This window comes from Castanea sativa, chromosome 7, assembly GCF_040712315.1.
Source record: "Castanea sativa cultivar Marrone di Chiusa Pesio chromosome 7, ASM4071231v1".
Classification (NCBI taxonomy): domain Eukaryota; kingdom Viridiplantae; phylum Streptophyta; class Magnoliopsida; order Fagales; family Fagaceae; genus Castanea; species Castanea sativa.
Genome location: NC_134019.1, coordinates 10,532,730 through 10,550,953, shown reverse-complemented (window position 1 = coordinate 10,550,953; position 18,224 = coordinate 10,532,730). Strand labels below are relative to the sequence as shown.

General features: G+C 35.8%; 2 pseudogenes; both read left to right on the top strand.

Annotated features, from left to right (window-relative positions):
- Positions 1–1,311: 1,311 nt before the first annotated feature.
- Positions 1,312–4,810, top strand: LOC142643458 (putative disease resistance protein RGA4; annotated as a pseudogene).
- Positions 4,792–16,426, top strand: LOC142643459 (uncharacterized; annotated as a pseudogene).
- The last annotated feature ends 1,798 nt before the right edge of the window (positions 16,427–18,224 follow it).

The window sequence follows — 18,224 nt, the reverse complement described above, 5'->3', positions numbered from 1 at the left end:
ATGTATTTTTCTATGGGTGCCTTTTATTTGCCCTTTCCACTGTTTGTAAATTCCTTAATAGCATTTATGAATATTATACTTGTCACAGGTTTTGTAGGGAGACAGTGTGGAGATCAGAGATGAGAGTGATTTCCATTTGCAGTAATTGTCAAACGACTCAAACTGGATTCGAAGAGAGGACATAAAGTGTGTGTTGTGATGTTCTTATGTTAAAGAGGTTTCTGCACTTCATTTTGTCTTGTTGCATACTTTTCACTATGTACACCATTTTCATTTTATTCTTGCTGTACCTTTGCTTTTATAGTAGTTGTATTACAGTAGTATTTCACTATTTTGTAATAAAACATGTATAATTTGGAGTGAATATGTTGTTTTCTATAATCATACATTTTGGTTATGAATGCTAACATCTGTGTGATGGTAACATGAGTTTTTTAATACTTTTTTTATTATTTAAAAATAATTTTTTTTTTTTTTAAATCTCTTTTCCTCTTCCCCATGAGAGAAGCCACAGCAAAAAGAAAAGGCCTTAACATTAATTCCACCTTGTGATGGTATTTGTAACATTCATTTTAATTAGCTTAATTACTGTTGGATTTACTGGGAAGCCAACGGGCCATACGTTCAATCTTACAGAAATGTTTATATGTTCTTCAAGGTGGTATGGTACTATATGGTTCTAAGCTTAAAGATGCTTATTTATACAGTCGTTGCATGCTAGTTTTTTTTTTTTTTTTTTGAGAGTGACCTACTGTGACCATTATGAATGATTCCACAATAGTTTCTTATTTTCCTTTTACTTGTTGTACAGGTGGTCGAGAGTGTGAATGGGTCTTCGTGAAAAGAAGATAAAGTCGAATAAGAATGGTATGAGAAAAGGAACATTTTGAAGTGCCAAGCACCTCTATTCAGAGCCATGTAAGAACGACCAGGTTTTGGGCCCATAACTCAGTGCTATTATGCTGTACCACATAGAATTTTGGAAAGATAAATGGGGTCCAAAATTATTCGGCTTTACAAATGCATTGAATTCTTTTGGTCTCACTGACATAGCATTAGCATTTGAGATAGTGCTCGACTGGACCCATCATAACCCAAAAATACAGAGGATGGTGTCAAAATTTATGAAACTCTACTTTTCCTTAGCTTTATGTCCCAGTATATAATTATTTTCCTTCGGTGGATCAAAGATAGTGTCTTTCCACTCAATTATTGAGCAGTACTGGGGCCTTCTTGCCTTTTTTTTTTCTTTTGTCTTCATAGAAACCATTATTGAAGAGTGGAGCTGTTGTTAAAGTAGTAATTATTGAGCAGTGCAGCCGTTGTTCACATTTATCTATTTATTTCTAAGTGGACTCTTGACTTTACATAACTAGCTAAGTCTTTCTTCTTCACAGCCACTTTAATCTTCCTCCTCCAATATTTCAAACTACTCTCTATCAACTTGCTACATTTTCTTTCATCCAACAAGAACAAATGGCCGATGCAATCCTGTATGGCGTTGTACAGAAGATCATTGAAAGCTTGGGCTCCTCCACTCTCAAACAGATTGGATCGATCTGGGGTGTCAAAGATGATCTCGAAAAAATGAACAACACTGTTTTCGCTATTCAAGCTGTACTTGAAGATGCAGAGGAGCAGCAGGTCCAGAACCACCAAGACGAGCACTGGCTCATGAAGCTTAGAGAAGTAGTTTTTGATGCTGATGACTTGCTGAGCAACTTCTCCACTCATGTGTTTCGGCGTAAGGTGATGGGTGGTGATAAAATGGTAAAAAAGGTATGCATTTTCTTTTCAAGTTCAAACCAAATAGTTTTTAGTCTTAAGATGGCTTGCAAAATAAAAGACATGAGGGAGAGGCTTAATGATATAGCATATAATAGGAACAATTTCCAGTTGATACAGCATCCTTTAGAGACACGGGCTGTGACTAGAGAGAGGGAAACAAAGGTTGTGATGGGGGAGAGGGAAACTCACTCATTTGTACGTAAAGAAGAAGTTATTGGGAGAGAGGAGGATAAGAAGGCCATCATAGGTCTATTGCAAGACTTTGATGTGAAAAAGAATGTTTCCTTTATATCCATAGTGGGAATTGGAGGGCTAGGGAAGTCCACACTTGCTCAATATATATACAATGATGAGATGGTCAATGCTCATTTTGAATTGAAAATGTGGGTGTGTGTCTCTGATGTCTTTGATGTGAAAACCATTGTTGAAAATATGATTACATCTGCAACTAAAGAAAAACCCAAAAGCCTGCTAATGGAACAATTGCAAGATGAACTTCTCAAAATTCTCAATCAAAAGATATATTTACTTGTGTTGGATGATTTGTGGATTGAGGACAAAGCAACATGGGGTAAATTGAAAACACTTTTGTTGGATGGAAAAAGGGGAAGTAAGGTGGTGATTACTACACGGACCAAATTGGTTGCAGATATTACTAGCCCAATCTCACAATCTAAGAGGCCTGTCAGATGATCAATCTTGGGCTTTGTTGAAGCAAATGGCATTTGAAGAAGGAAAAGAGACCATCGATAGCGACTTTGAAGTAATTGGTATGGACATAGTAAAAAAATGTCAGGGAGTGCCTCTCGCTATAAAGGTAATAGGAAGTGTCTTATACTTCAAAAAATCAGTACATGACTGGTTAAATATAAAGAATAATGAACTCACAAATGTAACTGAGCTAAAGAATGGTATTTTGCCAGTTCTAAAATTGAGTTACAATCATCTCCCATCACATCTAAAGTGTTGTTTTGCATACTGTTCATTATTTCCCAAAGATTATTTGATTGATAAGTTGACATTGATACAATTATGGATAGCACAAGGGTTTATCCAATCACCAAATGAGAACTTACTACTAGAGGATGTTGCTGATGATTACTTCAAAGAGCTACTTTGGAGATCCTTTTTCCAAGAAGTAGAAAGAGATGAAGGCATGACTAGGTGGTTTAAGATGCATGATTTAATCCATGATCTTGCACAATTTGTCTCAAAGAGTGAGTGTACCCTGGTTGATATTAATGCAAACAATGTCAATGAAAAAGTTCGCCATCTCTCATTTCCATTTTACAATATTTCAATCTTTAAGGAGAATTTAAGCAAATTGGTTAAAGCAAACAAGATACGAACATTTTTATTGGCATACAATAATTGGAGATATTATCAGGGAACAATTGAAGAATCAAGTCTCAAAAAACTTATTTCTAGTTTTAGATACTTGCGTGCATTAGACCTACATGGTTTAAATATGAAGATGTGGCCAAATACCATAGGTACTTTGATGCACCTAAAATACCTTGATCTTTCCTCTAATGATATTGAGGTTCTCCCTAGTTGTATTACTAAATTGGTGAATTTGCAAACATTAAAGCTCTCTCGATGTGAAAAGCTTAGGGAGTTTCCGGTAGATATTCAAAAAATGGTTAGCCTCAAGCACCTTGTCGTTTCCTCTAATGATATTGAGGTTCTCCCTAGTTCTATTACAAAATTGGTGAATTTGCAAACATTAAAACTCTATCAGTGTAAAAAGCTTAAGGAATTACCTGTGGATATTCAAAAAATGGCCAGCCTCAAGTACCTTGACCTAGAAGAATGTGAGAATTTGACTCATATGCCACGTGGAATAGGGCAATTTACTTCTCTTCAAACATTATCCTTATTTGTTGTGAGTAAAGGTCCTGTAGGTTCTTCCAAGCATTGCGGTGGGCTAGAGGAATTAAACAAGCTAAATGACTTGAGAGGAAAATTAGAGATTAAAAATTTGGCATGCGTGAAAGATGCCACCTCAGAATTCAAGGCTGCAAATTTGAAGGAGAAGCAATATCTCAGTAGATTGGAATTAAGATGGAATCCGGAGGGTGACAATGGTGTAGATGCCAATGATGATGAAAATTCCATGAGTAGCCTCCAACCACATGGAAGTTTAAAATCTTTGGTAGTGGACGGGTACATGGGTGTGAGAGTTTCGAGTTGGCTTTCATTCTTAACAAATCTCGTTAATTTATTTATATTCGGTTGTAAGAAGTGCCAATATTTGCCACCGTTGTATCAACTCCCATCTCTCCGATGGCTATGGATTAGGGGTATGGATGGTCTGGAGTACATGACAGAGGGGGATATGAATGATGAGATATCTGCTTCACTGGCATCACCATCAACATTTTTCCCATCCCTTGAGAGACTGATGCTCGAAGAGTGCCCAAATCTAAAGGGATGGTGGAGGAGTGTGGATAAGGGGAATGAGGCAACAACGACATCAACAATATCATCATCATCAACTAATCACTATCACCAGCACATACCGTCATTTCCGCGTCTTTCTAATTTATGGTGGGAGAATTGCCCTAAGATGACTTGCATGCCGCTATTTCCAAATCTTGAAGAAGGGCTTTGGTTGTTGAATAGTAGTTGGAAGGTAGTGGAAGAGACAATAGAGATGAATATTACGGGAGGAAGGGCTTCTTCATTTCCGTCCTCTTCCTCTTCCTCTTCCTCCTCCTCCTTCTCCCCTCCTTTCTCCAAATTAAAGCTTTTGCGTTTGTGCGAGATACAGGAGTTGGAGTCTCTGCCAGAGGAGTGGTTTAAAAACCTAACTTCTCTTGAGAGATTATATATTCAGTGGTGTCCCAATCTGACGTCACTTCCCGAAGGGATGAGTCACCTCTCCTCTTTACTGAGCCTGACAATTGAGGGCTGTCCCCAATTAAAGCAAAGATGCGAAAAGGAAAATGGAGAGGATTGGGATAAGATTTCTCACATCCCATATCTTTACATAAGTTGAGCTACTGCATACGCTTCCCTGGTATGTTCTTCACTCTTCCCTGATTTTTTTTAAAACTTATTTTATAATTTCTACGCAAGATTTTGAAAGCACAAGCAAAACCAAAATTAAAAAACTCTATAATTCCTTTTTCCACGCACAAAATTAAAAAACAGAACTTTACGTTTTTTTTTTTTTCCCCCAGTTGCTTTTTCTTCGCCTAGAAATAGCCTGGCTTTCTGAATGTGTGATTAATGCTCAAATTGCAGAAAGAACAAGAGGATTTCAAATGGGAAGATAGGAGAGAAGAAGAAAGCGTAAGTATTATATAAGCAAACTCTCTATATATATTCTTTGAAATTGGGATTTGGTTAATTTGTTTTGATTTTAGTTGTTTTTATGTAAAAATATGAAATTTTATATAAATCTTTTCTGGGTTTCATTTAAAAATATTCATTTTTTTACTTGCTGGGTTCCATTTTATGGGCATGTTTGCAGTTAATCTTGACGTTTCAGAAGTTAGTTCACAAGATTCTTCTAGACAAAAATGGCTGATTCAAACATGGATGATGAAAAGACAAAAAAGTAGCACCGGTGCGTTTTTTTTTTTTTTTTCCTAAGAATATGTTTATGATCCGTGTACTTCGAATTCTATTAATAACCTCCTCCTGCCCTGTGTGATCAGCTGTAGCATTATTTGGGTTACAACTATGGCTTTTTGACTCCATCAGTGTGCTAGAACCACTGTTGATACCCCACTTTCAACCTTCTCTTGGTAAACAAGAGTTGGCATGTGAAGAAAAATATTGAGCTATTGTGTCTTTTGGCAAAACTTAAATTTTATAGTTCACAATGATAGTTTGGTTCATATGGGTATAAGGAAATATTTTGAATTATTGAACTAATGAATTAAGGAGGGGCATACTATCTAAGGCAAGATTAATGTTACAGTGTCTTTTAGATAGCATCCAAAGGTACTTCTCTTTTAATGTCCCTAGTGTTCAAAACTTGCTTGTTTCTTCTTTCTTATCTGTTGCACTATAAATCCACAGACCATTTCCAATGATTATGGGGTATCATGAACTTGATTGTACTATTTGAAGAAGATGGTGAGGCTGAACTGAGAAGTGGAAGAAAAGAGTTTGACCACCTTGTCAATGTTCCATTAAATAAGATGTATGATGTTATTATTATTATTATTTATTGATGATGTACTTCTTCAATGATATATGAGTTGAATTTCTGTTACATGCTGAAAGGAATACAGGAATCCAATTTTTGCAGCAACATTCAAGGTTTTCAATGCCATTTTTTTCAGCCAATTGGGCAATGTTGAATGTTGAATGTTGATTTTTTTTTTTTTTAAATCCTCTTAAAATTTTGCTGCCTTACCCTCAAACTGCTATGATTTTGCATAAAAGCAGAACAAATATGTTATATGTATGCAATCAAACATAGTCTGTATCACACCATCGCGTATATCTCCTGCCTCCAAGATTAAAATGCTCAACTTTCAATGTTTCTATAATCACCATTCAAATGGTAATCACCCCTAGAGTCTGGCCACTGCAATAAGTTAAAGAAAAAAGCCACATTGAATTTTCCTCGGCTTTACTTTACTCAATATGTAATTTGTGCTGAGTGGTTAATTGTGAATTTCAATGTTGTTGCCTGCATACGCAGGTAAGTGACGCAGATGGCTATCTTGAGAGAACATTCATGAGTCCAGCTTCTTTGAGGGCTGGTAACCTTATTCGTGGATGGATGGAGGATGCTGGTTTGAGAACGTTAGCTCTCTACCTTTTTATGTTGTAAACAGTGTTGGAAGTTTGACTGATGTTTATGTTGATTTCCAGTTGGGTAGACCAGTTGGGCAATTTACACGGTCAAGTTGAGGGAATGAATGCAAGTGCCGAGGCTCTATTGATTGGTTCTCACCTGGTGATGCTTTTATTTTTTCCTATTTTCTAATTTAATATTTAGTTTGCATACAAATACATAAATACACACACACACACACACACACACAGAGACAGGCAGAAAACATGCCACGAAGATATATTTCATCAATATTGATATGGTATATTCCTTCTTTATGATAGGATACTGTTGTTGATGCTGGTATATTTGATGGTTCGCTAGGCATAATCTCTGCATTATCTGCTCTGAAGGTTTTGAGTGTCAATGGGACGATGGGAAAATTAAGGCGGCTGATTGAGGTCAGTAAGATAACAACTTTGAAATATTATATTTACTTTCTTTGTCTTGATTGATATTTAGTGGAAGAAGATTGATCTTTGTCTCTTCAGTAACATCTGGGAAAACCTTTTTATATCTGCCTTGTAACTTGTAGGGAAAATATTTTGGATATGATTTCCATCTTTTGGGTTCCATTGGCTTAAATTATAGTATAGTCTCGTTCATGTGCAAGAGAAGCATGTTACAACATGGGAAGAGATTTAAAATCCTGCTATTGGTGAAACAAATAGATTACGTGGATGAAATACAAAGGAAATATATTTTGAGACTCTGAAACATATATGTGAGATCTGATCTCTTGAATACATCAGTTCTTATTTTTGACTCTATTCTCCATCTAGAGCTTTAATTGATGTAGACTCAATCTTGTCCTGAATTGTTTTTTACAGCACTGCAATCTGATTCAGCTGTAAATTTAGATTTGTAATATGTTGGAGGTGGTGGCTATGCAGCAATTCTGATTATAGATGTCAATGAATTTCCTACTATTGCAGGTGATTGCATTTAGTGATGAGGAGAGACTGAGGTTTCACTCTACTTTCTTGGGCAGTGCCTTTAGCTGGTGTTTTACCACTTACAGCCTTGCAGATATCTGACAAGAGGTTTCCTTGAATAACTTTGAGCTTATATCTACTCATGATTCTGTTTATTATCAGTTTTATTAGTGGCGTGACAGTGCAAGATGCTCTGAAGGAAAACTCCCTAGAAATTACAGAGGAAAACTTGTTACAGCTAAAGTATGACCCAGGGTCTGTCTGGGGTTACATTGAGGTATAACAGTCTACACCAGTTATCTTGTGAACAAGGATGTACTGAATATCCTCTTCGTATTCAGCAATAAATTTAGTTATTTTAGCTTCTAGTATTCTGGGTGTGCATATTCAGTTCTTGTATTGGCTTGATGCTGCAGGTTCACATTGAACAGGGTCCTGTACTAGAATGGCTTGGTTTTCCTCTTGGTGTGGTTAAAGGCATAGCTGGCCAGACAAGACTAAAGGTATATAAAATTCTTCCAGTGTTTATTTTTTATTTTTTACAGTAAAAGAGGTTTACTTGTATTTTGCATGATATTGCCATCTAAAATGTTTGCAATTCTCCTATCTTGTTTTTTTTTTTTTTTGCCTGTGTTCTCCTTTGTATTAGATTATTTTATAAGTTCCTTAGCTTTGTTATGCTTATTTTCTTTTCAGTGTTTGTAAAGTTTTAAATCTTGCTGAAAGATTGTCATATATACTACAGTCATCCCATTTTATTGGTTTCAAGTCCATTTTAGGATGCCTCAAAATATTGTCTGCATTGATATGTCAATAGACACAACTTGCCCTTGCATTTATTCAAAAGTCAATACCCTTTTTTCCATTAGCTTTATTTGAGTTTAATTATGTAGCATAGTTTTGGAAATTTATACCTTTTTATTAGAAGACAATACATTTAACGCTATTCCCATAAAAAAGCTGTATTTTCTAGATAAGATCAATAAAATGGAATGGAGAAAATGTTGTATGATTGTAACAAAACACCTAGGATGGGCTAAAGTTAATTTTGGTATGGAATTTTCAACTCTACACATTTCCGCCTGGAGCATGTAAAGATAAATGTAAATCAATGATAATATGCAGATGCTGATCTTATATCAAAATTGATATGATCTTTGGTTTTTGATGTTTTTGTTCCACTTATATAATTGCAGGTTACAGTGAAAGGTTCACAGGGGCACGCCGGAACTGTTCCTATGTATATGCGTCAGGATCCTATGGCTGCTGCTGCTGAATTAATAGTACTGTTGGAAAGTGTCTGTAAAAACCCGAAAGATTTTCTATCTTATGATGGTCATTGCAATGATATATCACTGGAATCACTCTCCAGTTCTCTAGTCTGTACTGTTGGAGAGATATCAACATGGCCAAGTGCAAGTAATGTCATTCCAGGCCAGGTAAGAACCTTTATCTATGACTATGCTGATCTCGATAACAAAGCCCAAATTGGGATACCTTCTTTGTTTATTGATTATGTCTGAATTCACAATGGACTTGTTGGAAAAAGGTGACATTCACTGTGGATTTACGAGCAATTGATGACATGGGATGTGAAGCTGTTATCTATGAATTATCTAATCAGATGTATAAAATATGTGAGAGGTGTTCTGTTTCATGTATCATTGATCATAAGGTCTGGGACTTCATCTCATTATGCATTTCTTTTGTAACCCTCATAATCAATAACCTGGTTTGCTGTGGACATTTCAGCATGATGCAATTGCAGCGGTTTGTGATTCTGAATTGAGTTCTCAGCTGAAGTCTGCGGCTTCCTCTGCACTCAGGAAAATGGCTGGTGACATTCAAGATGAAACACCTACCTTAATGAGTGGTGCAGGACATGATGCAATGGCCATCTCTCATTTAACAAAGGTTTGCCCTGTTTTGCTTCATCGTCAACTTTTAGGAGGTGATATTTCCTGTTATATGATAATAATCTACAAAAACTTGAACAGGTTGGAATGCTGTTTGTCCGGTGTTGTGGAGGCGTAAGTCATTCCCCTGCAGAGCATGTATTGAAATTGGGATTTGGTTAATTTGTTTTGATTTTAGTTGTTTTTATGTAAAAATATGAAATTTTATATAAATCTTTTCTGGGTTTCATTTAAAAATATTCATTTTTTTACTTGCTGGGTTCCATTTTATGGGCATGTTTGCAGTTAATCTTGACGTTTCAGAAGTTAGTACACAAGATTCTTCTAGACAAAAAATGGCTGATTCAAACATGGATGATGAAAAGACAAAAAAGTAGCACCGGTGCGTTTTTTTTTTTTTTTTTTCTAAGAATATGTTTATGATCCTTGTACTTCTAATTCTATTAATAACCTCCTCCTGCCCTGTGTGATCAGCTGTAGCATTATTTGGGTTACAACTATGGCTTTTTGACTCCATCAGTGTGCTAGAACCACTGTTGATACCCCACTTTCAACCTTCTCTTGGCAAACAAGAGTTGGCATGTGAAGAAAAATATTGAGCTATTGTGTCTTTTGGCAAAACTTAAATTTTATAGTTCACAATGATAGTTTGGTTCATATGGGTATAAGGAAATATTTTGAATTATTGAACTAATGAATTAAGGAGGGGCATACTATCTAAGGCAAGATTAATGTTACAGTGTCTTTTAGATAGCATCCAAAGGTACCTCTCCTCTTTTAATGTCCCTAGTGTTCAAAACTTGCTTGTTTCTTCTTTCTTATCTGTTGCACTAAAAATCCACAGACCATTTTCAATGATTTTGGGGTATCATGAACTTGATTGTACTGTTTGAAGAAGATATTGCGAGTTGGTCATTTCGGGGCATCTTACACCGCACTAATAATTGGGTTTAAGGATTTCTAGGTTGAGATTAAGCTTAAGGAAAAGCTGGATATGGTTATAAACTTTGCAGAAAAAATGCAAAATGGTTAGTAAAAAAGAAGAGTAAGAAAAAAAAAAAAGAGAGAGAGAGAGAGATGAGACAAGATTGCCTCAGAATCAGACAAAGGCCTTTTTGGAGTTTCAGCTTGAAAATAATTACTAGAATTTTTATAGTCAGTTGGTATTTCCATTCTCTTCTTCTTTTTCTTCCTCAATATGACTCCAAATATACATATAAAATAAGAAAAGAAAAACAGCAGACAATTTTTTTAAATATGTATTGACAAAATATGAATATTCACATCAAATTCAAAGATGGGTTCTTTTAGTTTAGTCCTATGGTTTACTTATTGATTGTTTCTTAGATTAATAATTTTGCCTTGGACAAGAGACAGTATTGGCAAAAAAATGAAAATTTGCATCAAGTTCAAAGATGGGTTCTTTGAGTTTAGTCTTATGGTTTGCTTATTGTTTTTTTCTTGATTAATAATTTTGCTTGGACAATAGACATATTTTTTTTAATGTATATTGTCAAAAAGTGAATATTCACATCAAATTCGTAAATGGGTTCTTTTAATTTAGTCATATGATTTGCTCAAATTTTTTTCTTGATTAATAATTTTGCTTGGACAATACATATTTTTTTAATGCATATTGACGAAGAGTGAATATTCACATCAAGTTCAAAGATTTGCTTATTTGATTAATAATTTTGCTTGATTATTGATACTGACCTTTTCTTCTGCATTTGAATTGAGTCCATGAAAGTGACGATTTTTTGTGTTGGGGTTTGAATAATTTTCTTGTTTAATAATGGTTATTAACTTAGCCTATGTTATGATGATGATGATGGAAATGATTTTTTTATTGAAGATGGTGAAATAAGCAGCAGGAATGATTTGTTTCATGAAATCCTAAGGGATGAGGCAGTGACAAGGCTTAATGAGCTTGGAAAGGTATAAAATTCAAGACCCAAATTAAATTTCTGACATATTTCTAATATGTTTTATTAGGTTGTACTGCTAATGTTAATATAATTACTACTGAATTAAAAATATTTGTGGGCTTTGCTGCAATAGCATTGTGGAGAATTGTTTGCTAATTATATATATTAAATTAGTGTTTATGACCTCAACTTTGGGTGTGTCATTTGGAGTACTAATTTAGCTGTCGTCTATAGGTTTTTCTGTTAGTAAAAGCATGATTTGAAAAAAAAAAAAAAAAAAAAGAGTTTGACCACCTTGTCAATGTTCCATTAAATAAGATGTATGTTGTTATTATTATTATTATTATTTATTGATGATGTACTTCTTCAATGATATACGAGTTGAATTTCTGTTACATGCTGAAAGGAATACATGAATCCAATTTTTGCAACAACATTCAAGGTTTTCAATGCCATTTTTCTCAGCCAATTGGGGCAATGTTGTATGTTGAATGTTGATTTTTTTTTTTTTTTTAAATCCTCTTAAAATTTTGCTGCCTTACGCTCAAACAGCTATGATTTTGCATAAATCAGAACAAATATATTATATGTCTGCAAGCAAACATAGTCTGTATCACACCATCGCATATATCTCCGGCCGCCAAGATTAAAATGCTCAACTTTCAATGTTTCTATAATCACCAGTCAAATGGTAATCACCCCTAGAGTATGGCCACTGCAATAAGTTAAAGAAAAAGTAACATTGAATTTTCCTCAACTTTACTTTACTCAATATGCATCTTGTGGCTGTGTGGTTATTTGTGAATGTTAATGTTGTTGCCTGCATAAGCGGGTAAGTGACGCAGATGGCTATCTTGAGAGAACATTCATGAGTCCAGCTTCTTTGAGGGCTGGTAACCTTATTCGTGGATGGATGGAGGATGCTGGTTTGAGAACATTAGCTCTCTACCTTTTTATGTTGTAAACAGTGTTGGAAGTTCAACTGATGTTTATGTTGATTTCCAGTTGGGTAGACCAGTTGGGCAATTTACATGTTCGAGTTGAGGGAATGAATGCAAGTGCTGAGGCTCTGTCGATTAGTTCTCATCTGGTGATGCTTTTTTTTTTTCCTATTTTCTAATTTAATATTTAGTTTGCATACAAATACATAAATACACGTTTCACACACACAGAGAACATGCCACGAAGACATATTTCATCAATATTGATATGGGATATTCCTTCTTTATGATAGGATACTGTTGTTGATGCTGGTATATTTGATGGTTCGCTAGGCATAATCTCTGCATTATCTGCTCTGAAGGTTTTGAATGTCAATGGGACGTTGGGAAAATTAAGGCAGCCGATTGAGGTCAGTAAGATAACAACTTTGGAACATTATATTGCATCATTTTCTGAAATATTTTTTGATTTGTGATTCTGTAATGACATATTAGTCTTGTTTCCTTTGATGTTACACTATCATAAACTACCACTAGTCCTAATGGGAGGTAAAGTGGAAGCGGGATTTGAGCTCGGGACTATCTGCTCTAGTACCATGATAAATTACAGTAAACCCCAATAATAGGAATTGATGAATTTTATCACTTAACCATTATTCTAATATTTTCCAACCCTGTGAACAAAGTAACAAAAAGATAGAATGATAAAGAGTCCACTGTCATGGAGGGAAAAAGAAATACATTTACTTTGATTGTCTTGATTGTTATTCAGTGGAAGAAGATTAATCTTTGTCTCTTCAGTAACATCTGGGAAAACCTTTTTATATCTGCCTTTTAACTTGTAGGGAAAATATTTAGGATATGCTTTCCATCTTTTGGGTTTCATTGGCTTAAATTATGTTATAGTCTCGTCCATGTGCAAGAGAAGCATGTTACAACGTGAGCAGAGATTTAAAATCCTGCTATTGGTGAAACAAATAGATAACATGGATGAAATAAAAAGGAAATATATTTTGGGACTTTGAAACATATATTTGAGACCTGATTTCTTGAATACATCAGTTCTTATTTTTGACTCTATTCTCCATCTAGAGCTTTGATTGATGTAGACTCAATCTTGTCCTGAATTGTTTTTACAGCACTGCAATCTGATTCAGCTGTAAATTTATGTTGGAGGTGGTGGCTATGCAGCAATTCTGATTATAGATGTCAATAAATTTTCTACTATTGCAGGTGATTGCATTTAGTGATGAGGAGGGAGTGAGGTTTCACTCTACTTTCTTGGGCAATGCTGCTTTAGCTGGCATTTTACCACTTACAGCCTTGCAGATATCTGACAAGAGGTTTCCTTGAATAATTTTGAGCTTATATCTACTCATGATTCTGTTTATTATCAATTTATTCATGCATAATCCTTTTTTGGTGGCATGACAGTGCAAGATGCTCTGAAGGAAAACTCCCTAGAAATTACAGAGGAAAACTTGTTACAGCTCAAGTATGACCCAGGGTCTGTCTGGGGTTACATTGAGGTATAACAGTCTACACCAGTTATCTTGTGAACAAGGATGTACTGAATATCCTCTTCGTATTCAGCAATAAATTAAGTTATTTTAGCTTCTAGTATTCCGGGTGTGCATATTCAGTTCTTGTATTGGCTTGATGCTGCAGGTTCACATTGAACAGGGTCCTGTACTAAAATGGCTTGGTTTTCCTCTTGGTGTGGTTAAAGGCATAGCTGGCCAGACAAGACTAAAGGTATATAAAATTCTTCCAGTGTTTATTTTTTATTTTTTTACAGTAAAAGAGGTTTACCTGTATTTTGCATGATATAGCCATCTAAAATGTTTGCAATTCTCCTATCTGGTTTTTTTTTTTCCTGTGTTCTCCTTTGTATTACATTATTTTATAAGTTCCTTAGCTTTGTTATGCTTATTTTCTTTTCAGTGTTTGTAAAGTTTTAAATCTTGCTGAAAGATTGTCATATATACTACCATCATCCCATTTTATTAGTTTCAAGTCCATTTTGGGATGTCTCAAAATATTGTCTGCATTGATATGTCAATAGACACAACTTGCCCTTGCATTTATTCAAAAGACAATACCCTTTTTTCCATTAGCTTTATTTGAGTTTAATTATGTAGCATAGTTTTGGAAATTTATACCTTTTTATTAGAAGACAATACATTAAATGATATTCCCATAAAAAAGTTGTATTTTCTAGATTAGATCAATAAAATGGAATGGAGAAAATGTTGTATGATTGTACAAATTTAAGTGTGCATGTCGATGACTTGCATAGGAGTATGAGCTAAGTGAATTTTATTCTATAATCATTCTAGCTCCCATATCAGTCCTATTCCATGCCAATTGAAAACCTTTCTTTGGGGTTAATATATAAACTTGTAGTGACCCTCCCTCTTTCTGCCCTATCACCTTCTTGTGATATTTGGTTCTGTTTCTCCATCCTTTTGGCAATATTTAGTGAATTTTCTTGAGTACAGCCCATATAACAATCGTGAAGGAGTATACCAATAGTTATTCATCACTTGTAGGCTCATTATAAACTTGTTACTCAGAACTTTCCTGCAGTTGTGCAGCACTGTTGTTCCAATTCTTTACAACAGACAGATTTGATTTTGGTGAGACATTTACTGTGCTTTAATTATTTTGAGCATGAGTTTCACCAAGCACATGTAAGAATTGGAGTGCCAGATGAAAACTTTCTCTACCAGCTCAGGACTTCATACCAGAACTTGGTCTTGTAAGGTCTATATCCAAAATACACGAAACTACAAACTGTAGTTTGTTATACAAATTGAGATGTAAAGAAAGCAATGAAGAGGAAGCATAATGTCTCATTTTTGGAATTTTAACAAAACACCTAGTATAGGCTAAAGTTAATTTTTGTATGGAATTTTCAACTCTACACGTTTCTGCCTGGAGCATGTAAAGATAAATGTAAATCAATGATAGTATGCAGATGCTGATCTTATATCAAAATTGATACGATCTTTGGTTGTTGATGTTTTTGTTCCACATATATAATTGCAGGTTACAGTGAAAGGTTCACAGAGGCATGCCGGAACTGTTCCTATGTCTATGCGTCAGGATCCTATGGCTGCTGCTACTGAATTAATAGTACTGTTGGAAAGTGCCTGTAAAAACCCTAAAGATTTTCTATCTTATGATGGTCATTGCAATGATATATCACTGGAATCACTTTCCAGTTCTCTAGTCTGTGCTGCTGGAGAGATATCAACATGGCCAAGTGCAAGTAATGTCATTCCAGGCCAGGTAAGAAGACTATGCTGATCTCGATAACAAAGCCCAAATTGGGATACCTTGTTGTTTATTGATTATGTCTGAATTCACAATGGACTTGTTGGAAAAAGGTGACATTCACTGTGGATTTACGAGCAATTGATGACATGGGACGTGAAGCTGTTATCTATGAATTATCTAATCAGATGTATAAAATATGTGAGATGCGTTCTGTTTCATGTATAATCGATCGTAAGGTCTGGGACTTCAGCTCATTATGCATTTCTTTTGTAACCCTCATAATCAATAACCTGGTTTGCTGTGGACATTTCAGCATGATGCGAATGCAGTGGTTTGTGATTCTGAATTGAGTTCTCAGCTGAAGTCTGCGGCTTACTCTGCACTCAGGAAAATGGCCGGTGACATTCAAGATGAAACACCTACCTTAATGAGTGGTGCAGGACATGATGCAATGGCCATGTCTCATTTAACAAAGGTTTGTCCTGTTTTGCTTCATCGTCATTGTCGACTTTTAGGAGGTGATATTTCATGTTATATGATAATAATCTGCAAAAACTTGAACAGGTTGGAATGCTGTTTGTCCAGTGTCGTGGAGGCGTAAGTCATTCCCCTGCAGAGCATGTTTGGGCTGCTGGTTTGGCAATCTTGGCATTTCTGGAGACCCAATTGTAAATTTAGAACATTTGTTGTCATTAATGTACAGTAGAGCAGTCATAATCTCAGAAATGGATGAAAAGAAGAATGAAGATGAGAAAGAAAATGAGAGTTACTTCGAGGGTAACCACCTCCTGCGCAATAGGGAGAAATTGTGAAGAATAGAAAGAACAAGCTTGGTTAATTTTCTGGATATCCCTCATTCTTAGTCCTCTTATATACAATTCTCCCTCCACAACTCTTAACATTTCCTGCCTAAAGAGTACTAACTAACTAATTGAAACTTTGACATCAGCATAACTAACTGACATTAGCTTCAGCTTATCTAACTAAGTCAACACATCAGAAGTACTAACATATATTGCGATACATGTTAACTTTCAGTACGTCACATTTGGATTCCTAACAATCAGGATGAACCAGAGTTAGAGAAAGATATTGATTTATAACTGGCCCAAAAGTTCAGTTTAATGGGCAGGTCAGTCGGGTCTCGCATTAACCTGTGGGTCCCTTCCTCTTTCTTTTTTTTTTTTTCTTTTTTTTTTTTTGGGGTGTGTGTGTGTGTGTGTTTTTGTGTGAGAGGGGACTGTTTTGGACTTTGTATTCTTTCTATTTAAAATTAGGATAAATTGCAAATTACACCCCTAAAGTTTAGAGTGTTTGCAAATTACCTTCCTAAATTTGCAAATTACACCCTTAAAATTATTCAAGCCCAACAATTTGTTAACTAGTATTTAAAAAAGAAAAAAAAATTAGATAAGGCGTGTCATCATGCAACAAAAGGGTTAAAAAAGGTCATCACCACTCGAGGCATACCCCTGGCTGTGCCTCTGCCTCATATATCCACCCCCAGTTGGGGTCCCGCCCGACATAGTGACGCAAACTATCGCCAACTAGACAAAATAGCATGAAACACAAGAATCTTACCCCATAATCAACAAAACCTCTCCTTTCTCCAAACTCACAGATGAATTCAATTCCTCAGGAATCTAGTACAAGACAACCAAAAGCAACAATCTCCCCAGAGAATCAACAAAACCTCTCCAGTTCCAAAACCCACTTATGAAATCCAATTTCAAAAATCATGTGCGGAACTACCCCTTGGGTTGCACCATCCCTTGCACCCAATCCATTCTCTTATTCTCTCTCCCTATCAGATAGATTATGGCAAAGATATTCAATTTAGCAATTGCAAACTCTGCAATGACTCTCGCAACCAATACACTTATCGGTGTTTCCGCTGCGACTTCAACCTTCACTTCACATGCGCTTCTTTAACCCCCACCGCCATGGAGGAAGCTGAATTCCACCACCACCCTTTGACCCCCTTTTTGAAGTCTTGCACATTCGCTTGTGACCTTTGCGGCAAAGAAGGCAAAGGTACGCCCTACCTGTGTCATCTATGCAGTTTCTGGGTTCATAGAAGATGTGCTTCTTTCCCACGCAAAGTCAAAGTTGTGCGTTACAAGCACCTCCTCCACCTCACCCATTCTTCTCTTGAATTTCATCAATCTGACTCCCGATTTTGTCAAATCTGTGTTCAAAAAGTGGACACACGCTATGGGCTTTACTATTGCCCTAGATGCGATTTCGTTGCCCACCTCAATTGTGCTATCGACCGCAGAAACAAGGAGGACATAAATTTGCAGGAATTTAAAGATGTGGATGAAGTTCCAGAGCTGAATGAATCGGCTGACTCAGCAACTTACGAAGTCAAAAAATCCAATATGAAGGAGGACGGAACTCAAGTAGTCGAAGAAATTAAACACATCAGTCACGACCTTGAGGATGATGCATGCTTGAGGACACGTCCTACATCACCTTCAGCTCCAAGAAACCGGACGTGGATTGAGATTTTGGAGAATTTCCTTTGGATTGCTTCAGCAGTCTTTATTATATACTATGGTGATCGGCGCTCCAATTTGATATATCTCTTGTTGCATGATGACCGAATCAGAAAGTAATCGTTTTGCCTGAATAGG